The sequence below is a fragment of the Saccostrea echinata genome, unplaced genomic scaffold (assembly GCF_033153115.1).
Source record: "Saccostrea echinata isolate AGI-Se365-2 ecotype Australia unplaced genomic scaffold, CSIRO_AGI_Sech_v1 ptg000056l, whole genome shotgun sequence".
Lineage (NCBI taxonomy): Eukaryota > Metazoa > Mollusca > Bivalvia > Ostreida > Ostreidae > Saccostrea > Saccostrea echinata.
The window spans coordinates 22,471,164-22,489,990 of record NW_026889805.1 but is presented as its reverse complement, the minus strand read 5'-3'; positions in this window follow the sequence as shown (position 1 = coordinate 22,489,990).

Genomic DNA, 18,827 nt, shown 5'->3' with positions numbered 1-18,827 from the left:
TTAATGGACTGTAGCCCGATTCATCGATATTGTGAGCATGCTGAATTTTTTGTAAATAGCTTCGTTGTAAGCTTAAAAGATCGGGTTCGGATTTTAACATTTCTGACTGAATATCCTGAAATAAATATGAAACATTTAAATAAGCATTTCTTTGGGTTAAATTAAATATGTGTAGCCCAAATTAAATTCCCAACATGCATTTTTAGAAGGGAAACACGACATTGAAAGCGAGAATTGTTTTTAATATACCGAAAATCGCTATTTCTGGAAACTGATTAATTCTAAATAAAAATCAAATAAATTCCAAATGTAAAAGAAAGAGAGAATGCTTGGTATTAAAATGTCGTATCATATCAGGAGAATTAAATGCCACTAAAGACATCTGAAGAAATAGCCGATAAAAGGTTTAGATCATTTCTTCGTTCACCTGCACTTTAATTTCAAACACAACAGAACTTGTAGTTTTTGCTGTGAAACTTTATGACTTCTATAAACTTATAAGACTCACCGTAAAACTCTCCAGAAAGTTTTTCTGAGGTCTATACTACATTTGTACCAAATATGGTGTCGATCCGAGGTCTGGTTTGAATTTTCCAGAAATATTCTACGTTGTTGTTGATGTGATTTTTTTTTTTTTAAGAAGGGGGGGGGGATGAAGTATTTATTTTATGCCTCTTTTAAACTAAGAATTGTAACTACTTCCACATCCTTAAGCCTTATTGTGACCTTTGGGTCAAGGGTCAAAGGTCAAAGGTCAAGGTCATTACCAAAAAAAAAAAAAAAAAGAAATCTTTACTTTCTGTGTTTTTACCTGATACTGGAGCTGGATGCACGTCCTAACTTTTCCATTTGACCCAATGTCAAGGTCAAAGGTCAAGGTCAAAGTTCAAGGTCATTTGATGAATTGCTATATTTTACACATATATAAGGGATTTCTTATGTTTTTAAATGACCTTGACCTTTGACCCTGACCTATATTTCAAGGTCAAAGATCAAATATGCCGATGCAGTTGGTTCCATGTCTCTAGGTTAGACCCTTTGAAAAAAAGTTCATTAAATATAAGCAGCGAAAACTTTCAGGGACAGTAACTCATAGAAGGGGCCGAAGAACCCTTTCGCACTGTATAGATTGAAGAGTGTACTAAATGAGTCGAAGACACTGATGAAGGTTTGGAATCTCTACGCTTTACGGTTTCGGAGGAGTAGCGATAACAAGGTTTTATTGCGAAAGGGGTGACAACTTTTGAATGGGTCAAGCTTGGGGGACAAGAATGAAATCTTTGAAATAGTTTTAGAAGGAGAAATTACATATGCAAAGATATGTAGTATATGTTGAAAGACAAAAGAGCTATAAAAAGAGCTAATTTTCTTATATTTTGAATGACCTTGACCTTTGACCTTGACCTTAATTTCAAGGTATAAGGTCAAACAATCTTATGCAATTGGTCCTATTTCTTTACGACTTATCGTTAAGAAAATTTTTCATTATTCGTAAACATCAAAAAATCTCAGGGGCGATAACTTATTAAAGGGCTCGACAAATCATTTCGCAATGAAAAGATTGAAAAGTCCTCTCAAGTTGTGGAAAACATTGGTAATGGTTTCGAACCTCTGCGGTTTATGATTTCGAAGGAGTAGCGATAACAAGGTTTTTAGTTCAAAGGGCAAGAACTCCGAAAGGGGTCATAGGTCATACTCGTTGGGTAGTTTTTCGAAATAACTTTTGATTTCAAGTATCATGAACTATAAAGTTCTTCGAAAAATCTTTCGGTTCAAAAGGCGGTAACGGAAAAATAATAATAATAATAAACATAAGCATTTCAAGAGGTCTTTCCACAGAAAGGTGGAAAGACCTAATAAACAGAAGCATTTCAAGAGGTCTTTCCACAGAAAGGTGGAAAGACCTAATAACTAGTAGACTAATTGTTCTCGAACAATTAGAGGTCTTTCCACCTCCTTTCAATTTCATATATTTTTCATATTTTACTCTCTAAAATTAATTTTTATACAAAAAGAATCTATAAATGGCTTGAGAGATAGAAAAAAATGAAAATTCTAATAAAATTTTGAAATGACCTTGACCTTTGACCTTGAACAAAATAGTAAAGGTCAAAGGTCAAGGGTCACATTGCACTTGACCCCATGCTTCTACGACTTTTAGTTTTAAAGTTATAAGGATTAATAATAAGCGCAAAGACGTTAAAGGGCAATAACTCATATAAGGGATCATCAGATCCTTTCACACTGAATAGATTGAAGTTGTGTCTAAAGACCCTTAAGACATTAGTGAAGGTTTGGTGTCTGTACAGTTTACGGTTTCTAAGGAGTAGCGATAACAAGGTTTTTAGTGAAAGGGGCAATAACTTTTAAAGGGGTTAATCTTAGGGGACATGTATAAAATCTGTGAAATGGTTTTAAAAAGACATATCAAAGATGTAAAGCTATATAGTATAGGTTGAAAGACAAAAGAGATATAAAAAGAGCTTAATTTCTCATATTTTGAATGACCTTGACCTTTGACCTTGACAAAAATTTTAATGTCTGAGTTCAAAGAATCTAATGCAGTTGGTTCCATGTCTCTACGACTTATCGTTTTGAAAATTTTTCATTATACGTAAACTTCATAAACTTTCAGGGGCAATAACTCATTGAAGGGATCGACAAATCATTTCGCAATGAACAGATTGAAAGGTCCTCTCAAGTAGTCGAAGACAATGGTGAAGGTTCTGTATCTCTACGGTTTACAGTTTCGAAGGAGTAGTGATAACAAGCTGTTCTTGCGAAAGGGGCAATAACTTTGTAAGAGGTCATAGGTCAAACACGGGGGGTCGTTTTTCAGAATAACTTTTAATATCCAGTGTCATGAACTATAAAGTTTTTCGATAAGTCTTGCGGTTTCAAAAGTCCGGGAAGAAAAATAATAATAATAATAATAACTAGTAGACTAATTGTTCTCGAACAATTAGAGGTCTTTCCACATTCTTTAAATTTCATATATTTTTCATATTTAACTCTCTATTGTTTTATTTTTATACAAAAGAAACAAGAAATGGCTTGAGAAATGGAAAAAATGAAATTTAAAAAAAAAAATTGAATGACCTTGACCTTTGACCTTGAACAATTATTTAAGTTCATAAGTCAAGGGTCAAATTGCACTTGACCCCATGCTTCTACGACTTTTAGTTTTAAAGTTATAAGGTTTAATAGTAAGAGCAAAGACGTTAAAGGGCGATAACTCATATAAGGGGTCATAGGATCCTTTCGCACTGAATAGATTGAAGTTGTGTCTAAAGGCCCTGAGGACATAAGTGAAGGTTTCGTGTCTCTGCGGTTTATGGTTTCGGAGTAGTAGCGATAACAAGGTTTTCAGTGAAAGGGGCAATAACTTTTGAAAGGGTAAATCTTAGGGGACAAGTATGAAATCTTTGAAATAATTTTAAGAGGACATATTAAAGATGCAAAGAGATTTAGTATATAATGAAAGACAAAAGAGATATAAAGAGAGCTTAATTTCTCAAATTTTGAATGACCTTGACCTTTGACCTTTACAAAAATTTCAAGGTCTGAGGTCAAAGAATCTAATGCAGTTGGTTCCATGTCTCTACGACTTATCGTTTTGAAAATTTTTCATTATTTGTAAACTTCATAAACTTTCAGGGGCAATAACTCATTGAAAGGGTCGACAAATCATTTCGCAATGAATAGATTGAAAAGTCCTCTCAAGTAGTCAAAGACATTGGTGAAGGTTCTGTATCTCCACGATTTACGGTTTTGAAGGAGTAGCGATAACAAGCTATTCTTGCGAAAGGGGCAATAACTTCGTAAGAGGTCATAGGTCAAACACGTTGGGTCGTTTTTCGGAATAACTTTTAATATCCAGTATCATGAACTATAAAGTTTTTTGATAAGTCTTGCGGTTTCAAAAGTCCTGGAAGAAAAAGAATAATAATAATAATAATAATAATAAACATAAGCATTTCAAGAGGTCTTTCCACAGAAAGGTGGAAAGACCTAATAAACATAAGCATTTCAAGAGGTCTTTCCACAGAAAGGTGGAAAGACCTAATAATAATAAACAGAAGAAAATCAATAGGTCTTTCCACAGAAAGGTGGAAAGACCTAATAACAAGGGACGGGCTGCGTGAGAAAAAGTTAACACTGTTCCCTAATGAAAATGTATTAATGGACTGTAGCCCGATTCATCGATATTGTGCGCATGCTGAATTTTTTGTAAATAGCTTCCTTGTAAGCTTAAAAGATCGGGTTCGGATTTTAACATTTCTGACTGAATATCCTGAAATAAATATGAAACATTTAAATAAGCATTTCTTTGGGTTTAATTAAATATGTGTAGCCCAAATTAAATTCCCAACATGCATTTTTAGAAGGGAAACACGACAATGAAAGCGAGAATTGTTTTTTTATATACCGAAAATCGCTATTTCTGGAAACTGATTAATTCTAAATAAAAATCAAATAAATTCCAAATGTAAAAGAAAGAGAGAATGCTTGATATTAAAATGTCGTATCATATAAGGAGAATTGAATGCTACTAACGACATCTGAGGAAATAGCCGATAAAAGGTTTAGATCATTTCTTCGTTCACCTGCACTTAAATTTCAAACACAACAGAACTTGTAGTTTTTGCCGTGAAATTTCGTGACTTCTATAAACTTATAAGACTCACCGTAAAACTCTCCAGAAAGTTTCTCTGAGGTCTATACTACATTTTAAACCGAATTTGGTGTCGATCCGAGGTCTGGTTTGAATTCTAGAGTAATATTCTACGTTGTTGTTGATGTGATTTTTTTTTTTTTTTAAGAAGTGGGGGGGGGGGGTGAATTATTTATTTTATGCCTCTTTTAAACTAAGAATTGTAACTACTTTCACATCCTTAAGCCTTATTGTGACCTTTGGGTCAAGGTCAAAGGTCAAGGTCAAAGGTCAAGGTCATAAAAAAAAAAAAACAAGAAATCTTTACTTTCAAAGTTTTCACCTGATACTGGAGCTGAATGCATGTCCTTACTTTTCCATTTGACCCAAAGTCAAGGTCAAAGGTCAAGGTCAAAGTTCAAGGTCATTTGGTGAATTGCTATATTTTACACATATATAAGGAATTTCTTATGTTTTTAAATGACCTTGACCTTTGACCTTGACCTATATTTCAAGGTCAAAGGTCAAATATTGCGATGCAGTTGGTCCCATGTCTCTAGGATACACCGTTTTAAAAAAAAGTTCATTAAATGTAAGTAGCATAAACTTTCAGGGGCAGTAACTCATACAAGGGACCAAAGAATGCTTTCGCAATGATAGAATGAAGAGAGTACTAAATGAGTCGAAGACACTGATGAAGGTTTGGAATCTCTACGGTTTACAGTTTCGGAGGAGTAGCGATAACAAAGTTTTGTTGCAAAAGGGGTGACAACTTTTGAATGGGTCAAGCTCGGGGGACAAGAATGAAATCTTTGAAATAGATTAGGAAGGACATATTATAGATGCAAAGATATTCAGTATATGTTGAAAGACAAAAGAGATATTAAAAAAGCTAATTTTCTCATATTTTGAATGACCTTGACCTTTGACCTCTATATAAATTTCAAGGTCAAAGGTTGAGATATCCAATGCCATTGGTCCCATGTCTCTACGATTAATCGTTTAAAAAAAAAAATTATTCGTAACCATCAAAAACTTTCAGGGGCAATAACTAATTAAAGGGGTTCATGCAACCTTTCGCACTGAAAAGATTGAAGAGTCTACTAAATTAGTCGAAGACATTAGTGAAGGTTTCATATCTCTAAGGTTTAAGGTTTCGAAGGAGTAGCGATAACAAGCTTTTATTGCGAAAGGGGTTATAACTCCTTGAGGGGTCAAAGTTCATATACGCAGGGTCAACTGCAAAAATCTTTTACGAAGTACATTCTTATGGACTATAAATCTTTTCGATAACTTATGAAACAAAAAATCATTCGGCGAAAAAGTAATAATAATAATAACTAGTAGGCTAATTGTTCTCGAACAATTAGAGGTCTTTCCATCTTTAAATTTCATATATTCTTTACATTTAACTCTTTACTGTTTATTTTTTTTACAAAAGAAACCAGAAATGGCTTGAGAGATGGAAAAAATGAAAATTTTTAAAATTTTTAAATGACCTTCACCTTTGACCTTGAACAGATATTCAAGGTCAAAGTTTAAGGGTCACATTGCAATTAACCCCATGCTTCTACCACTTTTAATTTTGAAGTTATAAGGCTTACTAGAAAGCGCAAAGACGTTAAAGGGCAATAACTCATATAAGGGATCACCGGATACTTTCGCACTGAATAGATTGAAGTTGTATCTAAAGACACTGAATACATTAGTGAAGGTTTCGTGTCTCTGTGGTTTACGGTTTCAGAGGAGTAGCGATAACAAGGTTTTTCGCACAAGGGGCAATAACTTTTAAAAGGGTTAAGCTAAGGGGACAAAGTTGAAATCTTTGAAATAGTTTTAAAAGTACATATTAAAGATGCAAAGATATACTGTATATGTTGAAAGACAAAAGAGCTATAAAAAGAGCTTTATTTCTCATATTTGGAATGACCTTGACCTTTGACCTTGACATAAACTTCAAGGTCTAGGGTTAAGGAATCTAATGCAGTTAGTTTCATGTCTCTACGACTTATCGTTTTGAAAATTTTTCATTATTTGTAAACTTCAAAAACTTTCAGGGGCAATAACTCATAAAAGGGCTCAACGAATCCTTTCGTAATGAATAGATTGAAGAGTCTTCTCAATTAGTCGAAGACATTGGTGAAGGTTTTGTAACTCTACGGTTTACGGTTTTGGAGGAGTAGCGATAACAAGGTTTCTAGTGAAAGGGGCAATAACTGCGAAAGAGGTCATAGGTTATACGCGTTGGGTCAAATTTGTTCATAACTTTTTCTGACCTTTACGATGAACAAAAAATCTTTTCAATAAATGTCGAAACAAAAAATCAGCGGAAGAAAAATAATAATAATAAGAAGAAGAATAATAATAACTAGTAGACTAATTGTTCTCGAACAATTAGAGGTCTTTCCACCTTTAAATTTCATATATTCTTCATATTTAACTCTCTACTCTTTATTTTTATACAAAAGAAACCAGAAATGGCTTGAGAGATGGAAAAAATGAAAATTTAAAAATTTTGAAATGACCTTGACCTTTGACCTTGAACAAATATTCAAGGTCAAAGGCCAAGGGTCACATTACAATTAACCCCATGCTTCTACCAGTTTTAGCTTTCAAGTTATAAGGTTTACTAGTAAGCGCTAAGACGTTAAAGGGCGATAACTCATATAAGGGGTCATCGGATACTTTCGCACTGAATAGATGGAAGTTGTGTCTAAAGACACTGAATACATTAGTAAAGGTTTCGTGTCTCTGCGGTTTACGGTTTCAGAGGAGTAGCGATAACAAGGTTTTTTGCACAAGGGGCAATAACTTTTAAAAGGGTTAAGCTAAGGGGACAAGATTGAAATCTTTGAAATAGTTTTAAAAGTACATATTAAAGATGCAAAGATATACTGTATATGTTGAAAGACAAAAGAGCTATAAAAAGAGCTTTATTTCTCTTATTTGGAATGACCTTGACCTTTGACCTTGATATAAACTTCAAGGTCTAGGGTTAAGGAATCTAATGCAGTTGGTTTCATGTCTCTACGACTTATCGTTTTGAAAATTTTTCATTATTTGTAAACTTCAAAAACTTTCAGGGGCAATAACTCATAAAAGGGCTCAACGAATCCTTTCGTAATGAATAGATTGAAGAGTCTCCTCAATTAGTCGAAGACATTGGTGAAGGTTTCGTATCTCTATGGTTTATGGTTTCAGAGGAGTAGCGATAACAAGGTTTCTAGCGAAAGGGGCAATAACTGCGAAAGAGGTCATAGGTTATATGCGTTGGGTCAAATTTGTTCATAACTTTTTATGACCTTTACGATGAACAAAAAATCTTTTCGATAAATGTCGAAACAAAAAATCAGCGGAAGAAAAATAATAATAAGAAGAAGAAGAATAATAACTAGTAGACTAATTGTTCCCGAACAATTAGAGGTCTTTCCACCTTCTTCAAATTTCATATATTCTTCATATTTAACTCTCTACTGTTTATTTTTATACAAGAGAAACCAGAAATTGCTTGAAAAATGGAAAAAATGAAATATTTAAAAAAATTCGAAATGACCTTGACCTTTGACCTTGAGAAAATAGTGAAGGTCAAAGGTCAAGGGTCACATTGCACTTGACCCCATGCTTCTACGACCTTTAGTTTTAAAGTTATAAGGTTTAACAGTAAGCAAAAGGACATTAAAGGGCAATAACTCATAGAAGGGGCCATTGGATCCTTTCGCACTGAATAGATTGAAGTTGTGTCTAAAGACCCTGAAGACATTAGTGAAGGATTGATGTCTTTACGGTCTACGGTTTTGGAGGAGTAGCGATAACAATATTTTTAATGAAAAGGGCAATAACTTTTAAAGGGGTCAAACTTTGGGGACAAGTATGAAATATTTGAAATAGATTTAAGAGGACATATTAAATAAGCAAAGATGTATAGTATATGTTGAAAGACAAAAAAGATATAAGAAGAGCTTAATTTCTCATTTTTGGAATGACCTTGACCTTTGACCTTTGCATATATTTTAAGGTCAAAAGTCAATTAATCTTATGCAGTTGGTCCCATGTCTCTACGACTTATCGTTTTGAAAATTTTTAATTATTTGTAAACATCAAAAACTTTCAGGGGCAATAACTCATAAAAGGGGTCCGCGAATACTTTCGCAATGAAAAGATTGAAGAGTCCTCTCAAGTAGTCGAAGACATTGGTGAAGGTTCCGTACCTCTACGGTTTATGGTTTCGAAGGAGTAGCGATAACAAGGTTTTATTGCGAAAGGGGTTGTAACTCCTTAAGGGGTCAAAGTTCATATACGCAGGGTCAACTGCAAAAATCTTTTACAAAGTACATTCTTATGGACCATGAATCTTTTCGATATCTTTTGAAACAAAAAACCATTCGGCGGAAAAATAATAATAATAATAATAAACAGAACAATTTCAATAGGTCTTTCCACAGAAAGGTGGAAAGACCTAATAATAAACAGAACAATTTCAATAGGTCTTTCCACAGAAAGGTGGAAAGACCTAATAACTAGACCTTTTTTCGTTGTTCAACGAAAATTGAAGTGCTTTTCGACTCTACTCCCTTAGCCTCTTATTTTTTACCATTAATAAAATTCAAACCTGAAAAAAAAACGAAAAAACAAAAAAAAAAAAAAAACCAAAAAAAAAAAAAAAAAAAAAAAAAAAAAAAAAAACAGTACTTTCATCCTTTTTATTCAGAGGACCTTGACCTTTGACCTTTGACCTTTTGAACACAATAAACCCTTTAGTAAGCTAAGATTTCTGTAATGTATATTCTTTATATACATAAACATACTTTACTTTCATCCCCCCCCCCTCTTTTTCCCCTGCGCAATGGCTACGTAGATTTTTTCTCCAAACTCTAAACCAGACATCGTATTAACCTAAAATTTCAGAATACTTTACAAAACACCCCATAAAAACTTTCTGGAAAGTTTGAAAGGCATTGTCTCATTTACCTAGAAGATATAAACTTTATCGGCAAGAACAAGAAATTCCGAAGTGCCTAAAATTTCTTTTCTGGTGATCGGAGAAACAAGATATACATTTTATCTAGAACTTCTTCAAATATCTTTGATGTCATTTGTTTCTTCTGTTATGATTAGTTAATTTCCTTTCAGATATTTATCTTCTTTTTCAAACCTCAAATTTATTTTAATTTTATTTAGAATTAATTCATCTTGTAAAATATGCTTTTTGTGATCCTGAAATGAGATTCATGTTTTTTTTTCCCCTGTACCTTCTAACTTTACATGATTTGACTTTAATCTATGAAAGTCCGTCTACGAAACACTTGAGGATCCACCCCCGTATTTTTGTTCTACGCATTTTAGGTGGCAGCGAATTTAGTTTCGTACGAAAGTCCCGGTCAAATATCTGAAAACACTGAGATCTCTTAAGTTTGATGTGATATTCGATGTAGCAAAATGAAAGGAACCATTATGGGATACATGGCGAGTCTAGCAGAGCGCTTGTTGAAAAAGTATAGCTACGCAGCCAACAGGACCAAACCTTACTTTCGCTTTCTACGCTCGCCAACCGTGCAAAGAACGTTAACTCTAATTACGCGATGAAATCAAGAGAACTGTAAAAGTACTGTTTTTCAGGCCTCTGAAACTCCTATAAGGGGTCAAAAAGTGACCCTACGGACCATAATTTTTAAAATGTATTCTTCGTGCTCAACTCAAATCCGAAAACTGTTTACAGATCTGTTGAGAAATAAAAAAGTTACAGGGAAAAGCTGTTTTGTTGTACTGGCCCCTAAAACTCCCTTATTTTGTGGAATTTTGTTTTCATCACCTAATCACCTGAAGACAGTGTAAAAGTGAGTATTCCACTTAAATATGACAAGAATTGCTTGCTTCCTTTCTGAAATAATGGAACATGCGTGATTTCAATTTAACATAGAAACTCTCATAGACAATTTTTGGGGACTCATAAAACCGAAAGTTCTGCTTGGATTGACTTGAAACTTATAGTACATGTTCTATTAATCACTTTTAACAATATGTAGTCTTCAAAATATTTTTCCTATATGGTTTTGAAATTTTAACATTTCCATCCCCCCTTTTTCTTAACTTTGGAGTCTTACAACACAAGAATGTATCATAGGCACAACAACGCTGTCGCTAACTTTTTTGTAGGATTTCCTTTGAAGAATCTATTGCTAAAATTTGAATGAATTTCCATATCAAATAAGAATTGTTTAAGCTCCTAAAGAAATCTGAGTTTTCTACTTGTAAATACCGGAAGTGAAGTTTCCGGAAGTACAAAACCTTACATACGGGAGAGATTCAGATAAGCTGTCTAACGGTTTTATTATAAAATACATATAACCAAAGATTTTCTTTAAATCCGAAACGTAAAAGTGTTAGGTATAATAATAATAATAATAATAATAAAACAAGACGAAAACAATAGGGCTTTTCGCCAAAAGTCGAAAAGCCCTAATAATAAACAGAAGAAAATCAATAGGTCTTTCCACAGAAAGGTGGAAAGACCTAACTAGTAGACTAACTAGTAGACTAATTGTTCACAGAACAATTAGAGGTCTTTCCACCTTTTTAAGTGTTTCCATGTAATTTGGGCTGTAAAAAAAGAAAAAAAATGCCAAAAAAAAAAAAAAAAAAAGTTCTTCCAGCAGGGATCGAACTCATAACCCTTAGCTTGAGAGGCAGGCGCGCTAACCACTACCCCAAGAACAAAAGAAAGAAATAAAGAAGAAGAAGAAGAAAAATACAAGAAAATTAATAAAACTAAAAAATTCGTCTTTTGCTATAGATTTATTGTCGGGCTCGTTTCTCTGTAGAGTTCAAAAGGTCTTCGCGCAGCTCCTTTTTTTGCGATTTAGGGGCCAATTTTTCTCTCTTTCCCCTTCTCTCTCCCTTTCTCTCTCTCTCTCTCTCTCTCTCTCTCTCTCTCTCTCTCTCTCTCTCTCTCTTCTTTTTTGCTTCCGTGTTGATGGCATTTGTTTACATAGTTACCATGGAAGTACAATGCATGACGTGTTTTACTGTGCATGTCGTAATTCTATTTTTGTGCATTATGCTTACGAAGGTTTAATTTGAGGTGTTAAATGTTCTGATTTAGTTAAACTACTTAGAAAAGTGCCGATGATATAAATCGGACTCGAGGCTAATATTTTATGGTATGTAGGTCGTCATATTCGAAAACATGGATTGGACTCAAAGCGACCTGACTGTGGATCCTAAGATTGTTGCAGGTTCAATATGAAGATTCCTGAATGAAACAAGCTTCCATGTGGGTTATATTAAATGCAGCTATGATAAATAAAATGTTCTACATGCATTTTAAGAAGAAAACAAAGATAATTAAAGCGTGGAATAGTTTATTTCATACAATAATATTGGTTTAAACCCCCCCTTTTAATATATTCTGTATTTCTCATATATTGGATGACCTTGACCTTTGACCTTGACCTAAATATGAAGAACAAAAATGCAAGAATACATTTCAGTTGTTCCCATGTCTCTACGTCTATGTGTTAAAATTTTTTTCAAGTTAACGTAAACAGCAAAAAAACTTCAGGGGCAATAAGTCGTACAAGGCTTCGATGAATCCTTTCGCAATGATAGACTGAAAAGCCCTCTCGATTAGTGGAAAGCATTGGTGAAGGTTCTGTATCTCTACGGTTTGTGGTTTCAGAGGAGTAGCGATAACAAGGTTTTTTGCACAAGGGGCAAGAACTTTTTAATGCGTCAGACTCTACGGGTCAAAAAGAGAAATTTGATAACAGTTTTATAAGGACATTTGATATATTTGATGTTATGTAATATATGTTGTAAGACAAAAGAGATATAAAAAGAGTTATAATTCTCATATTCAGAGTGACCTTGACCTTTGACCTTGAACAAATTTTGAAGGTCAAATGATGAAAAATCCAATGCAGTTGGTTTCGTGTCTCTACGATTAATCGTTTTAATATTTTTTATTATATGTAAAGAACAAAAACATTCAGGGGGCAATAACTCATCAAAGTGCTCAATCTATCATTTCGCAATGCAAGATCAAAAAGTCTTCTCAAGTAGTCGAAGACATCGGTGAAGATTTCTTACTTCTAGGGTTTACGGAGTAGTGATAACAAGCTTTTATTGCGAAAGGGTTCATAACTCTTTGAGGGGTCAAAGTTCATATATGCAGGGTCAACTGCAAAAATCTTTTATGAAGTACATTCTTATGGACCATGAATCTTTTCGATAAATCTTGAAACTCAAAAACACGCGGGGGATAAATAATAATAATAATAAACAGAACAATTTCAATAGGACTTTCCACAGAAAGGTGGAAAGCCCTAATAATAAACAGAACAATTTCAATATGTCTTTCCACAGAAAGGTGGAAAGACCTAAAAATAATAAACATAAGCATTTCAAGAGGTCTTTCCACAGAAAGGTGGAAAGACCTAATAATAAGAAACAGAAGAAAACCAATAGGTCTTTCCACTGAAAGGTGGAAAGACCTAATAATAAAACAAGACGAAAACAATAGGGCTTTTCGCCTGAAAGCGAAAAGCCCTAAAAAGACGAAAACAATAGGGCTTTTCGCCTGAAAGCAAAAAGCCCTAATAATAATAAAACAAGACGAAAACAATAGGGCTTTTCGCCAAAAGTCGAAAAGCCCTAATAAAACAAGACGAAAACAATAGGGCTTTTTGCCAAAAGTCCAAAAGACCTAATAAAACAAGACGAAAACAATAGGGCTTTTCGCCTGAAAGCGAAAAGCCCTAATAATAAAACAAGACCAAAACAATAGGGCTTTTCGCCTGAAAGCGAAAAGCCCTAATAAAACAAGAGAAAAACAATAGGGCTTTTCGCCTGAAAGCGAAAAGCCCTAAAAAGACGAAAACAATAGGGCTTTTCGCCTGAAAGCGAAAAGCCCTAATAAAAAAGACGAAAACAATAGGGCTTTTCGCTTGAAAGCAAAAAGCCCTAATAATAATATAAAAGACGAAAACAATAGGGCTTTTCACCTGAAAGCGAAAAGCACCAAAAAGATGAAAACAATAGGGCTTTTCGCCTGAAAGCGAAAAGCCCTAATAATAAGAAGAAAAAGTAGAATCACTATAGGTCTTCCGTTGAAAACCTAATAATAAGAAACAGTAGAATCACTATAGGTCTTCCGTTGAAAACGGAAGACCTAACTAGAAACTCATTGTGAGTAATGAGTGGCCTTCCGTCCGATTTTGAAAATAAAATAAAAACGCAAATTCAAGCTGAAAAAGTGAAGAAAAAAAATCAGACACTCTGCAGATTTAACCCTGGTCATCAGCGTAAAATCCAACGCGCCAACTATTACGCCATTTCAACTCCCGCTTCAAAGTGAAAATGACGAATATCAAGAATCTGGAATTATCAATTCGAAAACAAATTATATATTTAAGTATTTTGAAAAGAGGCTCTCTTAACCCTACAAATATTACAGAAAAATATTGAAGTTGAAAAAATCGATTTTTTAAATTTGCTTCCGGTAGCGACCAGCAAAGGTCCCTTCGCCAATCTAGAAATCATGTTCTATCATCTCTAAAAAAAACAAAAACATTCAACATCATTTATAAAGATGAATATGTAAATTTAAGCAAACAAATTCGGAATTAAACTTTCGCTTTCGTGAAAATTCAATATGGAAGCCACTACACCAGAGCAATTTGACCAGCCATCATCGATGTTTACTTTGTATCATTGCCTGAAGTAACGAGCGTCAGGGAGGTTAAAAGATTTTTTATATAGTGCGGAATTATAGAATGAGAGCTAGCTAGCCAAATTTTGTGCGATCAGATTGACACCGGAATTCGTTACTTGAGTTTAAACAATAATAAATAATCTATTACTGATGAACTGATGATACTGTTTACTTCCTTTATTCTTTGTGTATTCAACTTTTATTCCATGCAATTCCATATACCTGTATTTCATACAAACGTGTCCGTGTAATCTTTCTCTGCACTTCTGCATCAGACCATTTTTCTACTATGAAAGAAGAGTCACGATACATTATTTTGCGCCAAACGTCACGAGTAAATCTTCGCGCTTTTTCTTTCAAATGTATGTTCTATTGAATGGTCTCCATTCTCATATATATTATTGTATGTACCGTACAAATTACTCATTTTATTGCATTTGGAGGTCAGAGTATTTATGTTTACAAAGACAGATTATCCATTTCATAATCTGCCAGATCCAACAATTCATTCATATTTCATTGATCCTTATGGTAGTTTCCTTCAACAAGACGCGCGGCTGTCTCCGTAAACTCCGACCTGCCAATCGGCAATCTTCGGCTGACTCCGCTACGCTGCATACAAACATACAAATACATCAGCAATATGGTTGAACACCGTTGACGTCCGAGGTCAGTGTGCGAGGTACGAGTCACCCGAGGAGCTCCGAGTGCTCGTCGGAGTGTACGGAGACAGCCGCCATTTTGGACCCGCTTCAAATTTTGAAACGCGAATATCTAGAGTTCGGATTTATCTATTTGAAAACAAATTATATATTAAGCATTTTCAGAAGTGCTTCTATTAACACTACTACCATCAAAGAAAAATATTGAAAATCAAAAAAGTTTAAAAATTCAACTTTTTAAATTTGCATCTGGTAACGGCCGGAAGTACTGACGACGAACGAAAGGTCACGTCCCGGCTAGTATTTATTACGATCTATAATCCCTGAAAGTTTCACATTGCTATCTTTTACCGTTCTTGAGATTATCCGCGGACAAAACGTCATTTTAAATTCAGAAAATGGTCGGTAACTTGGCACCGGATATGATTGATAAAATTTGCTCCCAGATAAAATAACTTCAGTCTACGACACGTTTTTCCTGCAAATTTCATGTAAATCCGTTGAAAACGGAAGACCTAATAAGAAACAGTAGAATCACTATAAGGTCTTCCGTGAAGGCGGAAGACCTTAATAAAAATAGTGGAAAAGAAACCTAAGAATAACAAGAAGGTCTTCCGCTGAAGACGGAAGACCTTAACTAGAAATTCATTGCGAGCAATGAGAGGTCTTCCGTCCGATTTTGAAAATAAAAACGTAAATTCAAGCTGAAAAGGTGATAAAAGAAATTCAGACAGTCCGGAGATTTAACCCTGGTCGTCAGCGTGAAACTCCAATGTGCTAACCATTAACCATCACTTTTTTGCATCACTTCCTGTCACGACAGGAAGTAACGGCGATACAAGATTTCCTCGCGATTCAAATAAACTGATGACTGACTATCAGTCCTGCAAGTTTTAGACTTCAGTCGTTTACTGTTGCCGAGCAATACTGTGAGAAGAAATTCCAATTTTGAGGACAGGTAAACAAGCGACTGGAAGTGAATTTTATAAAAAACAAAAAAAAAAATCTCTGACGTTTCTCTACAAAATGTATGAAAACATTTCAAGTACTTTATCGATAAGCAATATTTATGAGAAAGTTAAATATCGAAATAACGTAGTTGATCACCTAAAATATGAATAAGGATTTTTACAGAAATAAAATCTTACAAATGTTACAAGACAACAACTTTTATGAAAGACTGCACAATTGTCATGAGAAGAAAACAATTACTAAAATAAAAAAGCTGGTATATAGACCACTATCGGAAGGTTTAACAGATAACGAACAGGACTACCAGTAGTATAGAGTGATGCAAAATAAGCAACTTTGAGGCGTGAGGCGGTGAACCCGATGTGAACCCGGAAGTATAAACGTAATCCGGGAAACAACTCGATCATGTATTGATCAAGCTTCTTGAATGAGAGATTATGATTAGAAAACATAATTATATTATCTGTATTATAAGAGTATATTTGATTTAAAAGAGTGAAAATGAAGAAACAAGTTAATTTTAGCAAACAAATTTCTATTATAAATATTCCTTATGAAGTTCGAAGGGGGAGAAATGCAGAATGAAGAAGATGGATAGATGTCGCTTCAATTGACGAATTGAATATGGATCAAATATTTTTGAATCGGTTTTGATAAAACAACTTCAGAAAATATCTCTTGAATTTGTTAGTTGTATTCGTGTTAGTTCAATGACAACATACAATCATAAGATCGAAAGCCATACTTCCGATTTGTATTATTTACAGTCATGATTAATCAATGAAAACACAAAACTAATAAGATCGGAATCTACGTTTCCGACTACACGAGTGGTGATACATTTATTTTCATTTGTATCTTGAGCTCAACATTACATTGTTTATATTTATATCTGTACAAATAACCATCAAAAGAAGGATGCAACAGATTAAACATTGTATTATTGATATGTCCGTCATTGTACGATTAATTGATGGAAGAACCACTGTCCAGGAAATCTTTACAGGAGATATGCTTAGTGTTGTTTACTGGCTAATTAACGCAAATTCAGATTTATCATACAAAAAATGTAAAATACAGCCACAAAGTTAGAAAATGTCTAATAATGATTGTGAAGGAGTATTAGCTTAATCTGGGAAACAACCTGATCCAACCTGTTTTGTTTTATCTTCTTGAATGAGAGATTATAAGTATAGCATTTAATTATATTATCTGTATTTATTTATATGAGTATATATTTGATTTAAAAGAGAGACGATGAAGAAACGCGTTCGTTTTAGCAAACATGACTCTGTTATAAATATTCCTTATGAAGATCGAAAAGGGGAATGGATGCAGATAGGAGTAGATAGATGTCGTTTCAAGAGACGAATTGAAAATGCATCAGTTATTATTGAAACGGTTTTGATGAAACAACTTGAGAAAATATCCCAAGGTTGTTAGATAGTTGTAATCATGTTAATTCAACCACAACATACAAGCCATACTTCCGATCTGTGTTATCCAATAGTCATGATTAACCAATGGAAACAAACATTGACAAATCGGAAACTATGTATATGACTACACGATATGATGATACATCTATTATTTGTATCTTGAACTCGAGAGAAAGAGGATGAATTCTCACTGTAAATTAGATCTTGGCAGTCTACGATACACAGAAGTGTACACACTGGAAAATGGACAATGTAGAGTTGACTTGAGGGAGTGGGAAAGAGGGAAAAATTGTGAATTTCCAACGAAAAAAGGGACCAGTTTAAAGTTGGAAATATTAGAATCATTCGAACTTGCTCAGGAGATGATAGACACGGCTTTACAAAAGAGAGAAGATCTTCAATATCACCTAGGATCCAACATCTTGTGTACTGTGAAGAAAGACAGTTCCTGCGTTGACATTCGTCAGTACTGGCGACCTCCAACTGAAGAAAACCTCGTACCTACAAGGAGAGGTTTTTGTTTGCGTCCCACAGAATACAGAGCTCTAAAATCACAAACGGTAGAGTTACACAAAGTGGTACCCGAACTACAAACTTTAGTTCCATGTTTTTTAAGAGAGGACCACGTGAATCAATTAGGAATGCTTCAGTGTTCAAACTGTAACCCTCTAGAATTTCAAAATTGGTGAAAGGGATGTTTTATAACATTATAAATGTACTGTACTTGAGCACGGTTATCATTTTAATATGTATGTTTAGTCTCTAATTGTATTCATCGTTTGAAACAAAATGTATAAAGCATATCTTCGAAATCAGTATAAGTAATGTTTATTTGCGTATTGTCTTGTTAGCATACATGTCTACATCAATAAAGATTTTAATCCTCCATGAATCATGTATTTCCTGCTGATAATACAAAGGGTATTTAAGAAAAGAAACGAAACAGATCTGATTAAGATCGAGATGAAGTTGACGAACGTTGTGTATCAAGGAGAGATGAATTGTCAAATTAACCTCAAGGACTTAACACAGCATTTATTTAATGTGCGATACGATCCTCAAACTTTTCCAGGTGTAATATATCAGAATAGAAAATTGGAGGAAATTGTTTAATATTCTCTAACGGAAAAATTAACTGCAATGGATATCGCGAAAGTTTTGAACTCGGACGCAAGCGACTTAGACAGTATGCACGCGTCATACAAAAATTAGGATATACAGTTTTTTAAACTAAAGTCCGTCTTGTCACCGCTTCTGCTGTCCACCAATTAAGTGGGCGCATGAATGTCAATACAATGTCACATATGTTAACATGTTCGTACGATCCAGAGTTGTTCCCCGCCGTCATGTTTCGGCGAACGGGAATACATTTTAAGGGTACAATTCTCATG